Source organism: Tauraco erythrolophus, chromosome 8 (assembly GCF_009769465.1).
Source record: "Tauraco erythrolophus isolate bTauEry1 chromosome 8, bTauEry1.pri, whole genome shotgun sequence".
Lineage (NCBI taxonomy): Eukaryota > Metazoa > Chordata > Aves > Musophagiformes > Musophagidae > Tauraco > Tauraco erythrolophus.
In genome coordinates this window covers 10,727,372-10,750,136 of record NC_141472.1, presented here as the reverse complement: position 1 = coordinate 10,750,136, position 22,765 = coordinate 10,727,372, and positions in this window count along the sequence as shown.

Below are 22,765 nucleotides of genomic sequence, written 5' to 3'. Positions count from 1 at the left end.
CAAGTGTCTGCTTTCTGTGAGTCATCACTTTTTAAGTATTAATGGATGGTTCATTCTGCCATTGTGTATCTTACTGAAAAATAAGAAAGTTCAACACTTGTTGGTGATGTTAAAGATACTAAACTGCTGTTAGATCTGGCTTTAAAATCATTTTTATGTTCTCATTAGTCCCCACTCATTCTATTTCTTTTTCAGGATATTCAAAGGATTTCTTTCGATGTTGCTAGTGTTATCTTGTGACAAAGAACCTCTCCGTTAATGTGTGGGGACAGGGTAAAACTGCCTCCCAGCCCTACCCAGCCAGTATGACCGTGCTGTGAAATCTCTCTGCACGGTATCTCTACAGCAGTGCTGGTAGCCAGTGGTCAGAGACAATCCCCAAAATGCCTGCCTGAAATACGCATGCAATGTATACTGGAACTGCAATGTTCCCAACAAATACATCTAGATGTGGAAAAAGATCACTGTATACATGCCTGTTGAAAACGATAATTGCATATATGCCTTATTAGCGTAGGTTCTCATCCATAACTAGTGCACTCAAATTAATGCACTTTGTTCATTATAATTCACTCATACTAATATTAGAATAACACATTGATGGGAAATTGCAAATGTATAGAAGTTTAAGAAAAGTGTTAATCTTGATGGGATTAAAACAAAGCATTAAAATTAATGAAATGATTGTATATCCATCTGCATATGCAAATGAGGATAAATGGTATGCCCAACAATAGTATAAGCAAAAGATTATGATAATAAATTGCGTTTTCTGAATTAATGACTGGCTAACCCCACTTGATAAGGTCATAGTAAGTCCCAGTGCACTTATTACTAAAATTTATCATTCAAGCATGCGTATGCATTTAATTATTACAGCCTATTTTAACAAGCAGATAAACTGAGAGAGCAATGGAAAGTTTTCCTGTCCAGTCGCAGTCTGTAGAAGAAAACTTTTCTTTGTTCGGAATGCTTCAGATCTCAGGAAGGGAAGACATGTAGGAAAGTAAATAGAAGTCTGTTCTTCTAATTTGACTTAAGAAATAATAAATATTTCAGTTAACCCTGGCTTCTTTATAGGGTTAAAGATTTATGGCTTCCATGGAACACATGAGAGTCAGAGCTAGAATAGCCATGATGAAATAAGTCATTAGGTTTGCTTTATCCTTACATCTGTATTTTAGATGCCCCATCCCTGGAAGTGTTCAAGGCCAGGTTGGATGAGGCTTTGGGCAACCTGGTGTAGTGAAGGGTTTCCCTGTCCATGACAGGGGGGTCGGAACTAGATGATCTTTGAGATCCCTTCCAACTCTAACCATTCTATGATTCTACGATTTGTTGATTTCCCAGCAGCCCAGTCTAGAGGCTGGTTTTCTCAAGGCAAAGATGGTTTCTAGCTACGTGCTTATACAGCACCTAGTACAGTAAATAATAAATTTGAACATAGGCTCTTGAGAAATATGGCATTATAACTAATATCTATATTTATTAGTTTTTATCAAGAGATCTCAGAAGGTGGAAAAAGACATTATTATTATGAGATGCTGATGACAATTTTGCTAGGAGTACAAATATGTATATGACACCTGTAGATGGATCCACTAGCAGGTGAGGCAGACTGTCAGAGCAGAAGATCAATTGCTATCTGACTGGAACCAAATGAGCACAAAAATGTCTGTGGAAAAAATGGTGGAATATCTCAACTGGAATATTGTCTGGGCTTGTGAAGCAGTTATGTTCCTTTTAGTAGCTACTGACTGGATAGAGGTTAGTGCCACCATTTTCCTAAGCCTTTCAGATAGAAGCAAATGCAGAGGAAAGCTCATCCACTGCTTAGGGCAATTTAAAAGGGAACTGGAAAAACTTGGCACACCGTTTTAGATATGTCAGGTGTTCCCATCCCTTCAGACAGAGTGCTATGAATCAACAGCACTGCCCTTGCCCAGAGCTCTGGGGAGTGATACCTGTGATGGCCATGAGCTGAATTAACAAGATCCCTGTTACATCCAGAGGAACAGATAAATTTGAGGCAAGTTTAGCAAGGCAGAAAGGTTCGGAGGTTTTAGCACATCATTTCTGCAGAAGCACGATAGCCACTCAGCGATGTGATGCTTCGATTCAGAACCATCAAATTAACTTCAGTAAAAACACGCTCTAATGAATTAATCATAGGAATACACATCTTACTCCCAGAACAAAACGTGGATGATCCAATTAACCAATTTCTACTAAGGCCTACGATTACTTTATTAGGGCTTTAAAAAATGGTTTCTGCAAAGCAGTATTTATTCCCAGTTTGCTATAGTTATCAGACAGTGCTGTCTAAGACCTGCTGTTGAGGCCTGTGCTGTCCCTTATCTCATTAAGTGTGACATAAACACCTTTGATGAAATGAAATGGTGAAGTGCCGTAAATGGAGTAAACGCTTTCTCTGCGCAGCAGTGCCCTGCTACATGCTTGCAATCTGATTTGCTGGCCTTTATTGACAGATGATAACATGTTTTGTACGTGTGCCAGCCAAAGATAGCCATTTAGAGCTTCTAAATAATTAAGTATTGATTAATCAACCTAGAAGGTTATAGAACACTTTTTTCCAAGCTTTTGTCCAGTACTAAAGGTCTTATTATTTCTGCCAGAGGAAACATAGACCTTCTGTAACTGTCAGGGGCTTAAAAAAATTACAGGTGTGCGCCGCTGTCCCCAGAGGAAACAGCACAGCTGACAGGCTGCCATTGAACACGTATATGTGCCTCTTTCCTTTGCTGCGCTTGCTGTCCCCTGTGACAGCTGTCGGCGAAAAAAGGTGCCTAAATTTCATAAGTCACAAAGCAGTTAGTAAGGGCCTGAAACACTGGACGTTTTAAGAGTTGGCCGACTTGACTCTCTGAGTGAAAATGTGGTGGCTTATCTGACTCATGTCTCTCTTGGAGCGGCTGGATTGAAAAAGTCTTCCCTTCACAGGTGTGGGGCAGACTTGTTCAGGAAACAATCATCCTGCCTTTTTGATATTTTATTTTTCTTCGAATGTCTAAAATATGTGGCTCATACATGTGAAAAATAAAACCTGTAAGATATAATAAAGATTCCAGTGAACATAATGTTGATCATTAAGTTGTTATTGACATGTAATCTCAACGGGCTACTTGATTCTCTCCATCTGGGAAGATTTCAATAATATTGAGCTAGTTCATCTCTCTTACCCTGAAAACAGCAATTGCCCTATAGATGGTAAATAATTTAAATGTATTGGTGGATTAGATTCCTCATATATCGCCAATTACTGAAACTACGTTTACTGCAGGTGGGTGAGTTTTAACAATATTAGAAAGGAATTCTTTTAGTGTGAAAAATGCATCTTTCTTGATATCTTCATAAAGTTTGGAAAACTGAGGGTTCGTTTGCCTGGAAACAATTGTCACATCATGGTCGAAAAGTAGGAACTTCACGGACCTGGAAACGAATAAGGGTATTGTATATCAATCAAGAGCAGGCAGGAAACAGATGTGCTGGGGGTGCCAGATGTAGCTCATTATAAAAATAAAAAAGCTGAATGGTGAATAATTTTTGTAAAGAGGAAGATTTAGTAGGATCCTTTTTTTCTTCCATGTCTCTTAGGTAGGAGATGTTAAGGTTAATAAGTTTGCAGGAATGAGCACCACTTAGACAACTCTTTTCATATCTAATATTACAGATTCTTAATTTCCTAGTTCACTGGACTCTTCTGTCATGTAAGTGTTGAGTTACTATCACTGAATGCAGGTAGGAGTTTCCATAAGGTATCTGCAAGAATTTAGAAGCACTTATAGCTTGAATCGAAATTATGATAAAAGCTTTGAAAGATGCCTCCTTATTTCCATGCATAGTGAATCTGCCTGTCAGTTATACTGAAGATATTGGAGCATGTGCCCTGACTACAGCATAGTCCATGTGCTTGCTGCCTTAACGGATACCGAAAGCGTGCTTCTGTTTTGGCAGCTACTGGTATCTGTTTAGTGGTGTTAAAACCAAGGCAACTTCTTGCCCCTATGGCATTGTGACACTTTCTCAAGGAATCCATGTCATTAAATAGGTGGCTGGTTTATGGTTACGAGGTGCTTGTGTAATTTATGCTAGATGGAGGATAAAATCCCACCAACTACATTTATTTTTGCACTAAAATACAGTTTAACTTGCAAGCTAATATACTGAAAGTAAATGGCCTGTGTGTGGTAGCAGTTCCAAGCGCCATGTGGCATGGCAGCCCTCCTTTCCCCCGCCGGCAAAAACAAGCAAGATGACAGTTCTGCTGGTAGGTGGCAAGCCCCTCAGCACAGTGAAACCCGAGTGCGTCTGTGCTGCTAGCAATAACCAGGCAATTTTTGTTGACAGGGTTTGTAGCTAACACTTCTGTAAGGCAAAAAGCAAAACAATTTTTCTGTGATACTGTGTGCAGAGATAGCCTTTTGTTGGCCATAAATGCCAACTGCAAACGTCTTTCTCTTAAAACCACAGGTCATCCTGTCTTGAGTTTAAGAGAGTAATGGAAAATGTGCCAGAGTATATAAAGCAGCTCTGATAGCGGAATGACGCAGTGTGCCTGCCTAGCTGTCTGTCATTTATCTGACCAGGACAAAGCCAGATCAAGATTTTGAAATTTTTCTAACACCTTTAGTAGTCAAGGAGAAGGAAAGGACGATTCTCTGTCGTGTACCTCGAACATATATAGGGTTCTCTTTTAACACTATTTGTTGTCTGTTCTAGTTCAGAGTCTATTTGGTACCAATATTGGCTAAAAAATTGTCCAAGTTGTCTGAATACAAGACAGGTAGCAGATTTCAGGATATCAGGATAAGTCTTGATAATCAGGCTTCTAGGCTGCTTCCTATAAAATTTAATGATGAACATGCAACTGCCTGACAGTCTAAATTCAGCCTTGTAGCATGCTGGCTGCTTAGTCAAAACCCATATATACTCAAAAGTCTCAAGTAATTGCCAAATCCGTGTTAAAAAGCGGTCGTTAATTCCAGTAATAAGCCAGATGAGGTATGTGAAGACTGAGGAAGCAATAGAGTGGCAAAGTTCTTCAAATAAGTCAAGATGTGAATGATCAGTAACATCTGACAAAGAAATTGGCAGTGTGTTAGAAATAGAGATTTGCTCTTACGTGGCTGAAACAGCAAGTACATCAAAGACTACTTCCCCCCCTTGCCCCCCCCCCCCCGAGTTTTGTCATTCCTAAAGGACAGTATTGGCTTATTTTGCCTTGAGACAGTCACTTGTGTTAGAATTCTAACTTATTCTGCAAGCAGCTAGGAAGGCTAGTGTTGGAAATTTTTTTTTTCTCCTTAAATTATAATCTGTTATAAGATTTTTATCTTGACAAATATTCATAGAATGGTTAGGGTTGGAAGGGACCTCAAAGATCTTCTGTTCCTCACTTAGCGCATCACAGTAACGAGGAAAAAAAACCTCATCTTTAAAAATCATACTCTTTGTAGAACGAGTGAGTGAATGGCCTGGAACCTGTAACTAATGATGATGCCTGTCTTTTGTCCAGTCAGTTCGTTCTCCATGGTGCCTGTAAACCTTATCCAGTTATCGTAAATCAAGTTCTCCACATAAATCTGAAATACTTCATAGCATCTGTAGCACAAATGCTTTACTACTCTGAAGTGAGTTTTCTCTTTATTGTTTTAGGCTGGTTTTGTTTGTCTCTACTTTTGGCAGCCCTCGTTTTCATTGATATTGAGTCAGTTTCTGATTTATATTTTTTCTCCTCATAGTTCATTTTATTTGTATTTGTAATCACTCTCACTTGACTCTCGGTCAACAACTGAAGTTGTTTGGTGATGTTCAGGTTGAAGTTTGCTTGGAAAATAAGGCATTAGAGCAATCATAGAGTTATAACTTTGCATGAAGAGTTTGATGCTAGTGAAACAAAGCTATATTTAAGCAAAACTGCTTCCCGTTCCTTCACATGATAAAGATCACACTATATTCTGTGACTGTCATAACTTCTAGAGCCTTTAGTCACCATTTAGCGGTAGTTGAGAAAAAAGATGCTCAGAGAAAACTTGCTGTCCTTGAACTCTTTTTTGGTACCATAAAGGGAGCTTCTGGGACCTATGAGAACTAACAACTTCTGTCTATGCATCTGACAGTTGGCAATGGTGCTTTATACACAGGAAGAATTTAAAAGCCACATTCTTTTCTTTGTAATGTGAGTGGTAAGTAACCCTGCTTAAGATCTCATTAATTAATTAAGTTTTCATTAATAACAATGCAGGTATGATCAGCGTGGCCACTGTGGGATAAATGCTGAGGCATTAATATTTTCTTTGGTGATCACAGATACTTGATAGAACAGGAGATGTACCACTTCAAATAGACCAAAAAGGAGGAAATACCTACATCCTTGTCTGACAGCTCTTTATACTATTCTTTACCACAGCATGATTTATTTGTGCTGAACTAAGGAATACGCAATTTTCTTTGGTTATAAAAATGAAGCATGCAGCTTTGATCTGTTACCTGGATATAGATTTCTTTATAATATATTAAAATACTTGATACTCTTTCTCTTTTAAAGTATTTCAGATACAAAACCCAATAATGGCATTATAACCATCGCATAAAGAAAATTGATTCAAGATTAATAGAGAAATCCAAAGGAAAACTGAATAACATAGATGTATAAAAAAATAATTGTGTATTGATTTTGTTTTTTAACCTCAGATTTAAATACACCATCTTGCAGCCATAAAGCTTCAGCAGAACTATGCGTGTGTTTAGTTTGGTTATTTATAAGAAATAAATAATTTTACAACGGATGTTGAGGATGTAGATAGGATTAGGAAAATATAAAAAAACCACAACAACAACAACAAAAAAACAGCTCAGGATTTTATCCTAAGGCTGAGATTTTTATAAACTTAACATACAGGGGATAGTGGGGGAGGGACACATAACACAGAGCCATTAATCTACTACTGTCTCTCTGTCTCTTAAAGTTTTGCAGAGAAGTAAATAACATCTTCAGACTGTTCTTAGTGGCACTTCCAACTTATTCAGAATGAGGTTGTGTTGAAATTCTCGCTGTGCCCCTAGATAAGAGCTATTTAAGAGCTACCCAAATTTTCATGTATGTTCCATAATGGTTTCAGTTGTTAAAACTGGGTAAGCAAAGCTGTTGGAGATGATACACACAGAATATAGAGACACATGCTCTGATTTCACCGCTGGTTCATCCAGGCTAAAAGGATGAAAAATGTTGAAAGCTGGCAGTTGTGCATATAATAAAGATTATTTCCAAATAAGAAATCGCAACTTCAAAAAGAGAAGTACCTAGGGAGTTAGGTATGTCTCTCAAAATCAGACACAGTCTGCATCTTTCCTACCCTGATTTTTTTTTTCACATAAAAGCAGACTATACAATATGAAGAAAATGTATTTCTGTGACAATCTTAAAATATTATAATGTACTTGTGAAGAGATTATCCATTTAGAAGTTTTTTGCTGTTACAAACAGGCTCGAGTCATAGAGATGACTCAAATCAATACTGAGGACTGAGTCTCCGCTCTCTAGTGCTAATTTTGTATCAGTGTGAGAATATTGATTTCCAAAAAAGTTGGAAGGCTGTGTGACGACAGCAGTGGAGAGTTCGATGTAACCTTTTAAGTTTGATTCTCTATTTTATTTTTTCAAATCTGGAGTGTAAAAGTTGGTCTTGAATGGATACTCTTCTGCCAGCTCAGAGTCTGGTGCTAAGATCAGTGGATCTGCTCCCCAAAGTGACCGGACAATGTATTGTCCTTTTCAGTGAGCATAGATTGATCAAGTAGCCCCATCTCATTGAAAAGCCGTTCTTTTGGTGTGCCTTTTCTCATCTGTGTGATGACACTATGGCTGCTCCTGTTTTAGGCAGAAGTCCAGTCAAATTTCCATCAGTTTATTAAGTAGGTCTGCAGAGATGATTCATTGTATTTTTTTTGAATATGTGTTGCTTATGCTTAAATGTAAACTAGTGGGTTGACGGTCCATTTCTTGTATTGTACTTTCCTTTAACAATATCTCTCATAATTTTAAAATGCCTGAAAAGTCTTATGTGACTTCAGATTTATAGAATATTCTCATCATGCTGCCCAGGAGCTAGCATTTTACTTGATGTTTTGAAAATGTTTATACAGAACGAGTACAGTTGCTCTTGCTAGTCAACTGAGGCAAAGTTGTAGCTAAAGAATGCTTATACAGTTCCTTTCTTTTGCATGTGAGGAAATTTCAATAACACTTCTAACCAGTTGCACAGAATCAGCTTGATTTGCTTCAGCTTCATTTTCCTTCTGCTTAGTCTTCACTTCTCCAGTATCGTAGCAGGTATTTCATATTTACAGTCCAACCAAACAACTGAGTTTATTCAAATCTTTCTACATAGCAGGCATAAAATGAAATTATTTTCATCCTTCAGCAGTTCCAGTCTTTCAATAGTGTCATAGCAATAGAAATGCGGCACTTGCACTTTACTATTCAGTAAAGGCTAACTAAGTGTGTTTGAAGTACTCTAAGGTTGAGTGACCTTCAATGACTTGTGCGTATAGATTATCAAACATCATAGCTGAACTAACAGACCATGAACAGTGTCCGATTCCTTTCAGGCTAAATAGTGCAGATAATCATAATTATTCTGGGTGCCAGGGTCAAAAGAACTGCTCATCACTTTTCTGGCTTACTGAAGAATCTTTTAAAGTACTAAATGATACATCATCCCTGTCAGTGTGTTATAAAGGAATTAAGTGAAGCAAGTTCTCAAAAAGATTTTTGACAGCACATATCTGATATGTCTCTGTCCTTTCGTTCATATCTCCTCCGTTTTTTTAAATGCAGATTACAAGTCTGTCACTCAGATGCTTTATTTTGTAGTGAGTTAGTTTTCGTCTCTAGTGGAATTTTTTTCATTAATCTAAAAGGGTAGTTTAAGAAGTGGTTAATTAATGCACGAGGTCTGTTTGCTGCAGGTGAACAACATTCCCTCATTTTCCAATTTGTGGAAAAAATGGGTACAACATGTTAATTATATTTTTTTACATCAGATTCGAGTTTCTAAAAGTATTACTAAGCAGCTTGTGTCAGGAGAGTTCCCCACCTTTAGCCTGCTTTGCATGCAATTTCTTACTAGCTTGCAGTAGCAAGGAGGAATTGATACAACTTGTGATAACACATTGGGCAGATATTTTCTGGTGGATCAAAATTAATTGGAGTACACCAGGAAAATAATGCCTTCTAAGCTCTTTTTTATTGTTTCTAAAGTCTTGTTAGTATGTTACCAATATACTTCAAAGGAGTGTTTGTGCAATTTTTTGTATATATATATGTATAGCTAGCTATATATACACATAATAAGACTGTCAGACCCCTTATAAGTATATGAAGGGATTGATGTTTTTAAGACCTTCCTAAGGTAAACATAGAAAGTTTAGAATGGAGTCCTTAATTAAATGTGCTACAGCAATGGTTTGAAAGAAGAGGGATGATTACAAAAGAGAAGAAAGAAGGACAAAGTCTAATGCAGCAGTAAAATGTTACACTCCTGCCAAATGAAAACTTGGAAGCATTGGTGAAATCACAAACTGCCTGGTCAGTGCTTTTCATGTGTGTTCTCTGCCTCCTGAGTTGTGGCATGAGCACAGTGGAATCAAGGTATGCGAAACTGAGCAAAATCTCTCTGATGAACCTAAAATAAACTCTTAACGTGCAGGTGAATGTACCTGTACTTAAATTTGATTAAGTAAGAGCACTACATTTGTGGGAACTAAGAGTATAAAAGTGATGATAATGAGTCTAAAGGCAAAAGTAGAGCAGAGCATAACAGCTATGTGTTCAGAAGGATTCATTGGGTATTTTGCTTGCACATCTGGATAATGCATGCTACAAGTCTTGATGAACTGTCTGGGAAAGATTATTGTTCTTCTGAACAAATAAAATATATCATGTTATGTTTACAGCTCTATTTTTAAGAAAATAACATGCCACCAATTTGTTCGGTGCAGTGCTCAAACGCTCTGATGGCATGAAGTGCATCCTGTATAAACTGTGAACTCTATTTGAAAATAAAGTTTATAATTAATATTGGCGTTCATGGGCCTCCAGCTGGTGAATGCTGTTTTGCTGACGCGTGACATCATTCCTGCCACCCACGATATGGTAGCTCGCTGTCAGACTTTGTGCCAGGTCTTTGCAATGCCAATGCCTCAGACGTTGCAATCTCCACAAAATGGTGCCCGACAGCAGGAGGCTTGCAAAGGCTTTATTTCATCATTTATACAGAAAAGGCTCTTCCTCACTCTGAGAATTATCTTTTTATTTTATTAAGGAGTGATCCCGACTTTCAGTTGTGTGCAGAAGTTAACCAGTGTCCTGTAGCAATAGTGGCAGTTGCTTTTCTAGAAGGGCCTGCGTGTCACCCCGGGGGGCAGTGATTAGGCACTGCAGCACAGCCATGCTGCGTTAGAGTGATCCATAGACAAACACAACATTAATGACAACAGGTCAAGTCCTCTGGTATGATCTGGCTTGCTTGATGGCTGTACTTTGTCTTGAAGGGGCCAGGTTATTTTAGCCTAAGGAGTGCCAGATGCATGCAAGGGAAAACCACGAGTAGAAGAGAATTCTGGTTCTGTGCGTGTGTTCGGCTGCTAGTGGACACACAAAAAGCTTATCGCAGAAATGAGATGAGAGCCTAAAAATGAGACTGAACTTCCCAAGCAATATGAAAATCCATTTTTCTCAGTCTTAAATGGAAGAAAAACACTTTTTTAAATGCTGTGGGTGTTTTCTGCAGTTATAGGTGAACATTATGTTGCAACTTCAGCTTTACTTTAGCAAGATTACAGAAAAAACTTGAAGTGTTCTATTTCAAACACATAATAGAATATATTCACACATAATAACTTGACATTAAGCTTATTTGTTCAGTGGGTGACAGTGGAACAGCTCCTCCCTATTCCATATTAAATTATCATGAAGAAAAACTGTGTGCATCACGGTTCTCACAGTGTAAGTTGTTATTGATCAGCTCTGAACACAAAGGGTGGTCTTGCTCTTTACAAAATAGCTTTACACTAATCTTTTCTAGCTTATATCGACAAACATTGAGTAAAAATATTAAATATCAAGCTTTAGATAATTATAATGTTGCTGTTTAAATAGTATGTCTGCACCCTTAGTGAACTCTTCTGGTTATGGCATTTTTCACCTTCATAAAGCTGTCCTTGAAGCAGGTAATAACAAAATTACCCTCCCACACACACTGTAATGTTAAGTGACAATACAAGTTGCACCAGAAGCAGGATGGGGGGAAATCATGGAGAAGACCACCTATTGCAAGTTTTACTAACCTTTTAATGTCTTCTGTGGTGCCCTGATACAAATATGAAGAATGAGATAATTACATCAGCTTAAAGGCTCACAGTGTAAATAAATCCGTGTAATGATTAGCTGGGTTCTTAGAGTTAGAAAGAACAATGACAAGAGCTACTTTATAGGCTAATATTTTTGAAGTAACTTATTTATGTAAAGCAAGCACACAGCAGAAATCAATTCTGGCACATTAACTGTTTCAAAATATTGTGTTATGATGGTGAGGAGGGGAAGGATATTTAGTGAACTTTAGTTTGAGGGATCACATCAGTGTGGCATCTTCCCTGCTCTTTGCTTCTGGTGGGCAGAACCTTCTTCATCAAAATAAGTAGTGTTTTCTGAAGAAAATAACTTATTTTAAACAGACTCTATTGCATTTCAGAAATTTTTGGAGAAGTTTTTTTTCTGTCGAAAAGAGTATTTCTTCAAAATAAACCTTTAAATTTTCCCCTTTCCTCAGCCAGAAAAAAAAAAGTCTCAAATTAATCGTTCCTCTCCCTTCCTTCCTTCAAATGAAGTTGTACTACAGGCAGAATACATTGGAAAAAGTGAAACATTTACCAGAACAAAGGAAAGCAAAACAACATGCCTTTCTCTTTATTTAAAAATAAATAAATAAAAAAATTCTTGTTCCACTACTACTTCTTATGGACATTTAATCTTAATAATATTGACATAAGCCTTCTATATTTGAAATTAAAATTAGTGACCCCATTAGAATCAAAACTGTTAAACTCATTAGAAGTTGCATGTGTCAAATAAAAATGAAACTTTTTCTCTGGGCTGCTGTTTGTTTCCCGTAAGTATAAGCAAAGAATGGTGTAAGGTCCTGACTTTTGTTGATTTTTTTTTTTTTTTAAACCTACCCTGGTAAGTATAATAATTAATTAGACTCCAATAAAAGGTACTTCAATTGTTTTAAAAAAGGAGTTGCACTTTGACTTCAATTAAGTTTACACAAGCTTGAACACATGGGGACTTTCAAGAGAAAAGTGAATTTGCTAACCTGGCAATTTTTCTTCAAATTCACATAGCACTAATCAAAATGACATTGATTTGCTCAGATTAGCAGCTGACATCTGAAACTTTCTTACTTGAGCTTCTTGTGAATGTAAAGTTTTCTTGATGTAGAACTGGCAATGGGCCTCTTGTAGCCAAGGAGCTGCAACACAACAAGTTCAAGCTCCTCTCCAAACCAGGCAATCTTTCAATTACTAGTCTGTCCAGCAGAAGTAATGTTTAATTTCAAGAACCTGGTGCAGTATGGGGTAATGTCTGCTGGACCGTTAGATATTTGAAATCAATCCTGAGTCTTTAATCTGTCTTGCACTTTTTTTTATTTCAGCTTTGTCCTCTCTATTCCAAGTACTGTTACGTGCTTGAAAAGAATACAGCTGCAATATGACTGGATTTCGTTCTTTCCTGAAACAGAGAAAAATAGGTAACAAAAATCTAGAAATGCAAACCACCTGCTTGCAGAAAAGAAAATTTTGTGAGAGAGATCTCAACCTAAAGACCTTATGCTACATTCCTTTCATGTCATGCCAAAAGGCTGATTTTTAAATTGTGCATGGAGGACTTCTGCTACTAAACCAATCACTTATAGACATGCACAGCAGAAAGATGTTAGTAACAGAGGCTGAAGTAGAAGAAATGGAAGTGTAAAACAGGCTAAAGAAGCCTTTTTATTCTCTTGTTAGCCAGATCAGAAAATCTCCTGTAAATACATCTCTGAAGTGCATATTCTACACTCAGGGTGCAGAAATATTCCCTTTGGTCACAACACTGTAAACTGAGAGCACTGGCAAATGTGGGAAGAAGAAGTCTTAGCAAGGTACAAAGCTAATTTACTGGCATTGCTTGGTTTGCATCCAGAGAAATAGCTTGGTAGCAGTGCAAAGCATAAATAATACAGGCAAGAAACCAGCATCAGTTGAGCTCAATGAGAACTTTAAGGGCTGATAGAGTATTCTTGAAACTTATGAGCTTTCTGTAAGCCCATAACCTTTCAAAACTCTTGAACGTTTTGAATAACCTTTCAAAAAAAACCACAACAAACCAAACACGCCAACTTGTTCTTGCACAAAAATCAAAGGTGTTACAAGACGATTCTTGTTTCAGCTAAAAGGGCTTTATCTTGTTCAGTTGCTGGCATGACACAGCATTAGGAGCAATCTTCTCTTGGCATCTAATCAGCATATAATTTCAATTGTCTGTCTGCTCTTCTTCTGCTTGGCTTTGTGTGACTGTTTTGTGGCAGGAAGTTTGGGTTAGCAGAATAGAACAGGGAGCTTCTGCAGGACAAATCCACGGCAATTGCAGGGGTTTGCATTGGGTACATTCAAAATCTGCCATGCGCCTTGTTTAATTAAATGAGAAACTTGCAGGAAACACATGGCTAGTGCCCCCAGAGGTGCCTTTTCAATTTCACAATCAAAGCTGATGAAATTAGAATTGGCTATCAAATCCTTCTAGCAAACTTGCATCATTCTTTGCTAATTTCCTTCTAGTGGCCCCTTGAGAGATGGAGATAGTCTCGATGCTGCATATTAAACTTTAATTACTGATTTCTGTCATGAGGGCGAGAGAACACTTGGACAGAGATAGCTGCATCATAGCTTGCAAGCTCCTCATGCTGAAAAACATCCCTAAAGTAGATGAAAAATGAGTCAGCAACCTATCACCAATCTCTGTCAGTGCATGCTGCACCTTCAGCTCCACAGTAGGATGCCAGCTGGTCTTCTAGTAACAGTAAATTGTAGGTTTTTATTTATTTATAAGTGTCATTAATCTGGTAGGTTGAATGCAATTTGCTTTCCAGAAAAGAGCGTACAGGGCTTAGCATCATCCACGCAGGCACGATGGGTAGTTTATGAAAAAATATCACAACGTATAATGTACAACAGCAGTGCTATTACGTGCCATTTGAAGCGTTTTACTTATAATGCATAAAGGAGGAACTTCTAAAGTAACATGGCTTGACTTATTTACTTCTCTTGAGGAAAAATCCTGTGATTTCAGGTAAACTGCTTATATCACTGCATGCCTGACTTGTAACCACTTTCCCTTCCATACAAAATTATCACACAGTGGTTTAGGACTGCGATAACCTTGCTAAACTCAGTGAGACTAGAGATTTTACTCAAAATGACCATGTGTCTGCCAGACTGAAGCAGGAAGAGGTGGATTTACAGAACTGAGGCAGCATGTCCTAACCAGCAGCTGAACATAGAGAGGAAACACCAACATTTATGCTAGTGTTTTAGAAGTTGGTACTCGAATTCTGCAAGTATTCTAACCAGGTCCAAGCAAGAGATTTGCACCTCTGTAGTATTAGGATGGTACAATATTTTCAGAGTGTTTTGTTTCAATACTCACTATTGGAATCTCACCATATATTGATGTGGATAAATTACAGAAGTTAGATTGAATTCTACAGTTCCTTTTTAAATGCCAAAGAAAACCTTTTATCTTCTCGTATCTTCTTCAGATGCAATGACCAGGTGAAAGAATTTGGCTTTAGTTCCTCGGTGGATCTTCCCAATTACTACTGACACATATATGGGCAGCTGTTAATTCAGAAATCATTTATCATAACAGAAAGATGACAGGAAAACACTGAGTTGTATGTTTTGGCACTTGAATAAGTGCTCTGAGGTAGTAAAGTTTTACAGTCCTCACTCAGCATGGAGATTTTTCCATATACTCAATTACCATATTTTTTTTCTCTTCTTTGTGCTACCATGTCACTTTTTCTGCTTATCAAAATAAACGAATTTCAGAAGAAAATCCCATCCTTGCAGGGAAACTCTGACAGCCTGGCATTTACTTTGTATTGCAGGAAAATGGAAGGGAAATATCTTCAGACTGCTAGGCTGCTTTGGGTTGATAAAGGCTCTATTGGGCTCCAGAAACCATCAGGTATTTTTAAGACTGGTATTGAACAGCATGCTTGACTGCCATGGAAAAACAGAAAGGAGGCCACAGAACCAGTGCTGTGCCAGTATTCTCTGTTTTAAGACCCTTGCTTATTTTGTCAGTCATTAGGGCATGTGTTTGCAGGAGTGTTAAAGCAAATATCTCATTCTAAAAGTCGAGATGGGGAGTCATCTGTTTGCTTCGACGTTTTCAGTCAACGTTTGAGACTGGCATAGCAATTCACTAGGTTCCAGTGCAGCGTGTGTGATAAGTAGTAACAAGAAATACAAATCTTATATCTTGTAGAAGCAGATGCAAATAGCTGAAAGTATGATCACCTTTTGTAGTTATATTTCAAAGATGTTAGCCACTTCATTTTCATGACCCAGTCCACAATAAACCAGCATCCTGCTGACCATCTACTTTGAAGTTCATTTGTTATAACTTTCTATGTTGCCTTCTGTTTAATGGATATTAGATTGTGGAGTTTTTTTGTAGTATTGGTTTTTCTGGACATCTGGATAAGGCTTGAGTTTGTCTCTAAATTGCCATTTCTTTAGACTATTTCATAAATTGTTTCATATTTTTAACATCTACGTTTTTGGTGCTACAGGTACTGGTTAAACTTAGAAAAAAACAAGTTTAGGACCTTAATTAAAAGTAGATGTGGGTGCAGAGTTTTAAAAATTACGAAACAAATGTGTATTTTATACATCCAACTAGTAGGTTTTCAATTTGCTAAATACACTTTATGTTTGCTTTTAATTGTATAACCCCAAATATCACACTTGTCTTCATTAAAATTTATTAGTTCGTTCACTCAAAGAAATTCTTCTAAGTATTCCCAGTAAATATTCACTGTTGTGGACTATGAAACTAATTATCTCCTTAAAGCTAATGCTTTCATCATTCATTATATACTAAGCAGGCAAAGTGAATTTCAATATATTTCCTGGTCTGCCTCTCAATTATTCTTTTTCTTCCTTTTAAGCCAATTCAAGTTTACCCAGTTAAAACACACCAGAAAAGTCACGAAAATGTATGGAGTGTTGTATAGTGGGCTGGTCTTGTTTATGTAGTGGGATGGAGGAAGGAAGCAATTCAAACCAGCAAAATACTTGTGAAGTTGAACAGCAGACTGTTCATGGCTGAATTGTAATGCGCTGTAGAAGTGGGAGCTTGGATTGTCCCCCTGTTTAGGGCACACCGTCAATCCAAGCATCCATCTGAGCTGCAGGCAGTGAGTGTGACCTGTGTCAGACAGTGCTTCTGCCCAGCAGTTGCCCATTTCTTGTCTCGGTCTTCCTGCTGCGATGTGAAGACTCACAAAATTAAAATGAAGATCCTAAGTTCAGGTCTTAAGTTCAGGAACAGATTGAATTGCATGCTCGATCTGATGTTTATGTCGTGCGGCAGGACAGCTTCCAGTTTAATGCAAAAAATGTGCTATTTCTTCCATGTCTGCTGAAGTTACTTTTTTTTTTTGCCACTACTAGCGGTTTTGTAATTTGCTCTGAGTTTAGACCAGTTTCAAATCTACTTCAGAGTTTTTGTCCTTCTACTCAACAGTGAAGAATGTACCCATATTTGAAAAGCACCACTAACAGTACAGATTGCTTTTAAAGCAAACAATTTTTTTCAAGGATTTTTAATGGATTTGTAATTCCTGGAGGTCATTTTCTGCTTCTGCTAAACAAAAAGAATGAAGACACAATAATATTACATTAAGTATATTTCATAAATACTTTATTATACTTGTTTCACATATTCTGAAACTTCCGTTTTTTTAATTAAATGACCTCCGTTCTGGAGGCTTGGGAAATTTTTTATTTGTGAATTCTCATTGTGGTCAAGTGTGAATTTACTGTTTCTTGGCAGGTCTAAGTAGAAATTTATTTTGGGAGGGTTATTTTACATGAGTCAGACTCAGGGAAACTCCTGTCACTGTCATTTTCTAGATTTTCTAATAAGATGGATAGGCATAATTTACAATAATTTGGGGAACAATATGGTATTTTATTCAGCTGTGGCGGTATTCAACAACTCATCAGATTTTCATCAAAAATCTTAAACAGAACTTCAGGTGTTACAGTTAATGGTAATTGTATTTCACTTCGGAAGAAAGCTCGCTGTGACTTAGAAACCAGGCACATCCCACTGATCTCTCTTACTAGTATCATTCACCTTTTGCAACCTGACTTACTAATCTGTTTATCAAAAGTAGGTTTTGGTGCTTACTTTATCTATGCCTCATTTATAGTCACAGCCAAAAGGAGAAAATCCATTCAACTCCAGTCTTCCATTATGGATTCAAGATTAGAATAAAAAGTAGAAAAAATACAGGGCACTAGTGAGAGCTTATATTACTATTAGCAGTAGTAGTCAGCCATGGCAGATCTAACATTCTCCTCACTCATCTGTTTTGTGCTGACATCTTGAGTGAAAAAGCCAGTTTGGGGAGAGTATAGAAATACTTTAAGATCAAAACAGTTCCACTGTTTTTTCCACCTAAAACTTATGAAGTAATCACTGGCCAATTGTGATTTAGGCCAACCCGGCAACTAAACTCCACACAGCCGCTCTCTCACTCCTTCCCCAGTGAAATGGAGAGGAGAAAAATATAATAAAAGGACTGAGGATCGAGACAAGAACAGAGAAGGAGCACACACCAACCATGGTCCTGGGTAAAACAGACTCGGCTTTCTTAAAGCAAAGAAATTTATTAAAGTTACTTAAAAGGACAAAGGGAAACAAAGCCAATTACTTGAGAGGATAAAAAGAAACAAAGCCAGATCTTAAAAACACCTCTGCCCCCCCCCCCTTTCCTTTTCTTCCCAGCTCTACCTTCTCCCCCAGCAGCACAGGGGGACAGGTCAGTTCATCTCATGTTGTTACTGCTGCTCCTTTCTTAAAGGAGGAGGAGTCCTTACACCTTTTTTCCCTTGCTGCAGTGGATCCCCTACTCACAAGGAAAAATCCACAAACTTCCCCAGCGTGAATCCTACCCGCAGGATGCAATCTTTCCTCATCGGATTGCTCCAGTGTGGGCTTTACCACAGTCTCGGATTCTTAGGGAGCTGTTGCCACTCGCTCCGGCGTGGGGCATCTCACGGACTCTAGATGCCTCTCTACCTTGTCAAGCATCCCATGCTTCACGACCGTCCTCAGGCTCAGGCATCTCTTCTCCGATGTGGGCTTCTCCACGGGCTGCGAGTGGGTCTCTGCTCCATTGAGTCTATCCTAGCTGCAGGGGGCCGCCTGCCATCTCGCCACCAGTTCCAGGAGAAAGTCAGCTCCGACACACCTCGTCTCGTTCCATCTTCACTGACCCGGTGTCTGTGTAACCATTTCTCTCAGATCTCAGTCCTCTCTGGGTGAACTCAGCCCAGTGGGCACCCTGGGAGCAGGGCGCTCCCCGAGTTCCCCTGGCGTCTCCACTGCTGCCATCCTCAGTGAGTGGCGCCGGCCCGATGGGGGCAGCCCCCAGCCAGGAGCCGGGGAGGGGGAGCAGTGCCCTCCTCCCTTCTATCCTCATTCCTGGGCAAAGCAACTTTCCGGTTCCTTTGTCCCGACTTAAATAGGGCAATTCACAGAGGTGCCGATTGGCTCAACCCCGAGGGGGATGGGAGTCTGATCTGGTGGCCAGAACTGAGTCTGACCTGGTTCCAAAACCAGGGAAGTCACAGGGAACAAATCCCCTCTCCTGCCACTAGAACCCCCTCACATCAAACCATTACACCAATGTAATGTAACCATGATATTATGATACCATACATTGTTGCAGCACAAAAAATAACCTTATGGATGGATTTAAAGAGATTGGATTAAAGTAAAACCAGCTGTTGCCTACAGTTAGTGTTAATAAGTGGAGTTGCTACGTTCGTATATTCAAAGAACACCCAAGAAGTAAAGCACAGCTTTTCTTTTGTGGGATTTCTTATGTGAGAGAAAAGACTTCATCATGAGACAGGACAAACCCAACCAGCATTTGCTCAATGAGTCTTGCACTATGCCCTGAAGTTGATGAGACTATTAACATTAATTATTCATGTGCTGACAAAGGCCGCTGCAGGAGACACAGAATGAAGACTAATAGGCTGAAATAGAGGAAACTGGATGCACAAGACAGCCTGGAGAATGGAATATCTTTCAATATTTTCAATATTTTTCCTCATTAGTTTGGCTTATCTCCCACAGGGGCAGCAGCACAAATCTTTGACACCAGAACTTTTATTTGACTGTGTCTGCAAATTCAGACCCACTTTCCCTTTGTGAGAAGTACTCTGCTTCTGAGCCTTGACCCTTTTGTCAGCTCAAATATGCTTGCTGATTGCAGATGTCTCTGAGTCTGACAGATGGACCTCATCTACCTAGCTCATGGTATAGGATGGGGAAGAACTCAATTTTGAATTTTGTGCTTAAAAAAAAAAAAAAAAAGCAGTGTAAACACCAGTGGAAGCCAGTGACTTCCCACTGTGCTTATGACTCCAGACTTCTCACAAAGATGTTATGACAAGTGGGAACTTAATAAGATATCCCCTCTGTAAACAGGAATGCTATTTTGTTTGAAGCTCAGTGAACGTTGGGGCAGGTAGAGCAACAGCGGGATGCTCAGAGGCAATGCTTTTTTTATGAGCTTTGTCTCCCCAGGGACTATATAAAATGCTGATATTTATATCTTTAAGTTATTAGAGCTGTAAAACTGAAATACACCTTTAGCTGTAAATGTGGCTCATGTTTATGGCTATCAGCTAATGAAATGAGTATCTCCTTTTCATAAGGTGTCTTTAACTTGTATTGGCTTTTTTTTATTTTTAGGTGTGCAGTTCTACAGAAAATTTAATTCAAATTTGATCGAGATAGTGCTAGTAAGAATGTGAACTCTTGCATTACTCCAGTATATGTTACGCTTCTCTTCCCAAATAAGAGACACACACAACATCAGGAGATGTTCAATGTTTGGGTTTTTGGTGTTTGTTTTATTTTGTTTGTTTGTGGTTTTTTTTTAAGTTTAAAGTTTCTGGCAATTTTTGATTTACATAGTGCTGGAAAAGTTCAGAAACTAGAACCTCTCATTCAGCAAGTTGATTGGCATTCTTCATCTATAAAGATTTCAGGAAACCAACTAAATTACCATTAATGATGTCAGACAACTGTTTCTTGGTTCTCCAGTATGGAAAAGCCCACAATCTTGATAATCCTTGTATGTGTTCTGGTAGTCACTTGATTCGACAAGTCGTCTGAGAGGAAAAGCCTTTTGTGCCATTAGAAGTAAAAGCTGTGATGGTATTATAGTCATCTGAGGTCTTTCCACAAATACACGCACGTTAATTCTTGAAATGCACACTCGTGTTTTGCGGAACAGTTATTTTTCAAGTATTCTTTGCTGAGCAAATGTGTATTAAAAGGCTGCTTGATGTTACTGATGTGCAAGTTACAAGTACAGTTTTTCCTCTTAGAGAGCTTGCTGTGTAAAATTTTGCTTTAAAAAAAAAATCTTTGTATTTTGGTTTACTGCTATCTGATGAGGAAAAACTTCTGCTCAAAATATAGGGCTGTAGTTGGAATAGAAGGAAAAAGTAAATTTTTCTGAAAGAATCACTTAAATCCAGTTTATCACAGATGATATTCTCCATCCACACATATGTTTCCGCCATGAAGTTTGATTATATCTTGTTTTGTTTTGTTATTTTTTTTTCCTTGAAAGTTATGGTATGGTCTACAGATACTCTGAGCTAAAAATAGGCAAAGGGAAAACAGAGGTGGGGGGCAGGAGGGACAGGTGCTAAAACATCCCTACATAAAGAAATTACTTTGCAGAAACACTTGTTACGAACAGAAATTGCTACTGGTCTGTGCTGGGTCCCATAGTAGGAGATATAACTGGGAAATAAATAAGCTTAAATCAGAGATAGTTTTGCCTGTTACTGGTACTACATTTCTTGAAGCTTGCTGTGGCAGTTTGAAAATGCTAATGGCATGAAATAAGAATAAGTCTTATTAACAAGTCAAAGATGATAATGCCTCCAGAAAAGTAGTGTGAAGTGCTTTTTTCTTCCCAACATTTATAGGCCATGTTATTCTGACCTCCGTTTCTAACGCCTGGACATCTTTCTCCGAGAGCCCAGTGAGGTGCAAAGGGAGTTTGATCCTGCTGATGTAGAGGTCTGGCACAGCTAGATGGGCGTCCTGTCCTGAGAGCTTAAAAGTACCCTGGGCTCTAGCTATGGAGACATAATGTTGATCTACAGAAGATGTACCTTAGATGTGCTATTGCATAAGCAAGTTGCTGAATTTCTGCTGGTGCTTTTCTTTCTCTACACAGAAACAATGGTATTTGACTTTTTAAAAGTGTGTTTTAATGGGTTAATTTTTTTCCACTGCTTTCACTGCGCTGTGAGCCGTAGGTTTAAAGTATTAATAATTTACAGCTCTCCAAAGTTCAGTGGGAAGTGCTTTTAGTTTTGTTTCTCATGGAGAACTGGCAAAATGAATATATCTTTCTAATTAGCGGAAGAATAAATTGGGTCTCCAGCTCACCCCCCATTACCCATTTCACCTTCTGAAGATGCCGCTGGTGCTGCCAGCCATTCCGCGGAGGCTCCTGTCAGCACCGCACACAGCGGTGGGGCTCTGCGGGCAGCAGCTGCCTCGGCCCTCGCTCCGGCCTCAGCGCTGCCCGCCCCGTCCTCCAGTGAGGACTTCACCCTCCTCGGCTCCACCTCACCCACAGCATCAGCTAAATCCAAAGACATTCCCTTTCTTCACATTCTGTAAAGTGTGGATAAGAAGGGAATCTCGCCTTCGTAAAGCGGATGGGTGCAACAGTAACACAAGGAGAGAAACAGATTTTTGCTTCTTCAGCCAAAAACTTGATTAAATAATTACTTCATAGGGCTAAGCCTTTATTTTTATATTAGGCATATCAGAGCCTTGTATATGTCATTTTAGTTAAAAATAAAATGAGGAACTTAGGTGACCTATGTTCCCAAACTGTGCTAGTTAATAATTAAAATATGTGTTGAAACATGAACTATTGAGCTCGTTCTAGAGAAACACAATTTTTTTATGCCATACAGCTAAGTAATATTGCTGAAGCCAGACATTCGAAATGCTGAGACTTGCTTTAAAATGCTGATTTTAAAGAAATTCCCTTATGACGCTTTCATAATTGTCCTTTGAGCTTTTTTTTAAGCTAATTTTTCAAAATTTTCTATGTAAGTGAATTTCTAATGTTAAAAAGACCTATACGATCACAGGAACCTTAGGAGAGAAAATCTGAGATATCATGGCACTCCAGAATTTTAATAGTTGGTAGCAAAGTGATTAGAAGAAAGTCACAGGTTGAAAAGGTCTTACGCATGGAAGTCTAAGTGCCAGATGATTTACAATAACTCTACTTAGAGGGAAAAAAATTAGTAAATACTGCTGGTTGCCACAGAGAAGAACAGGATA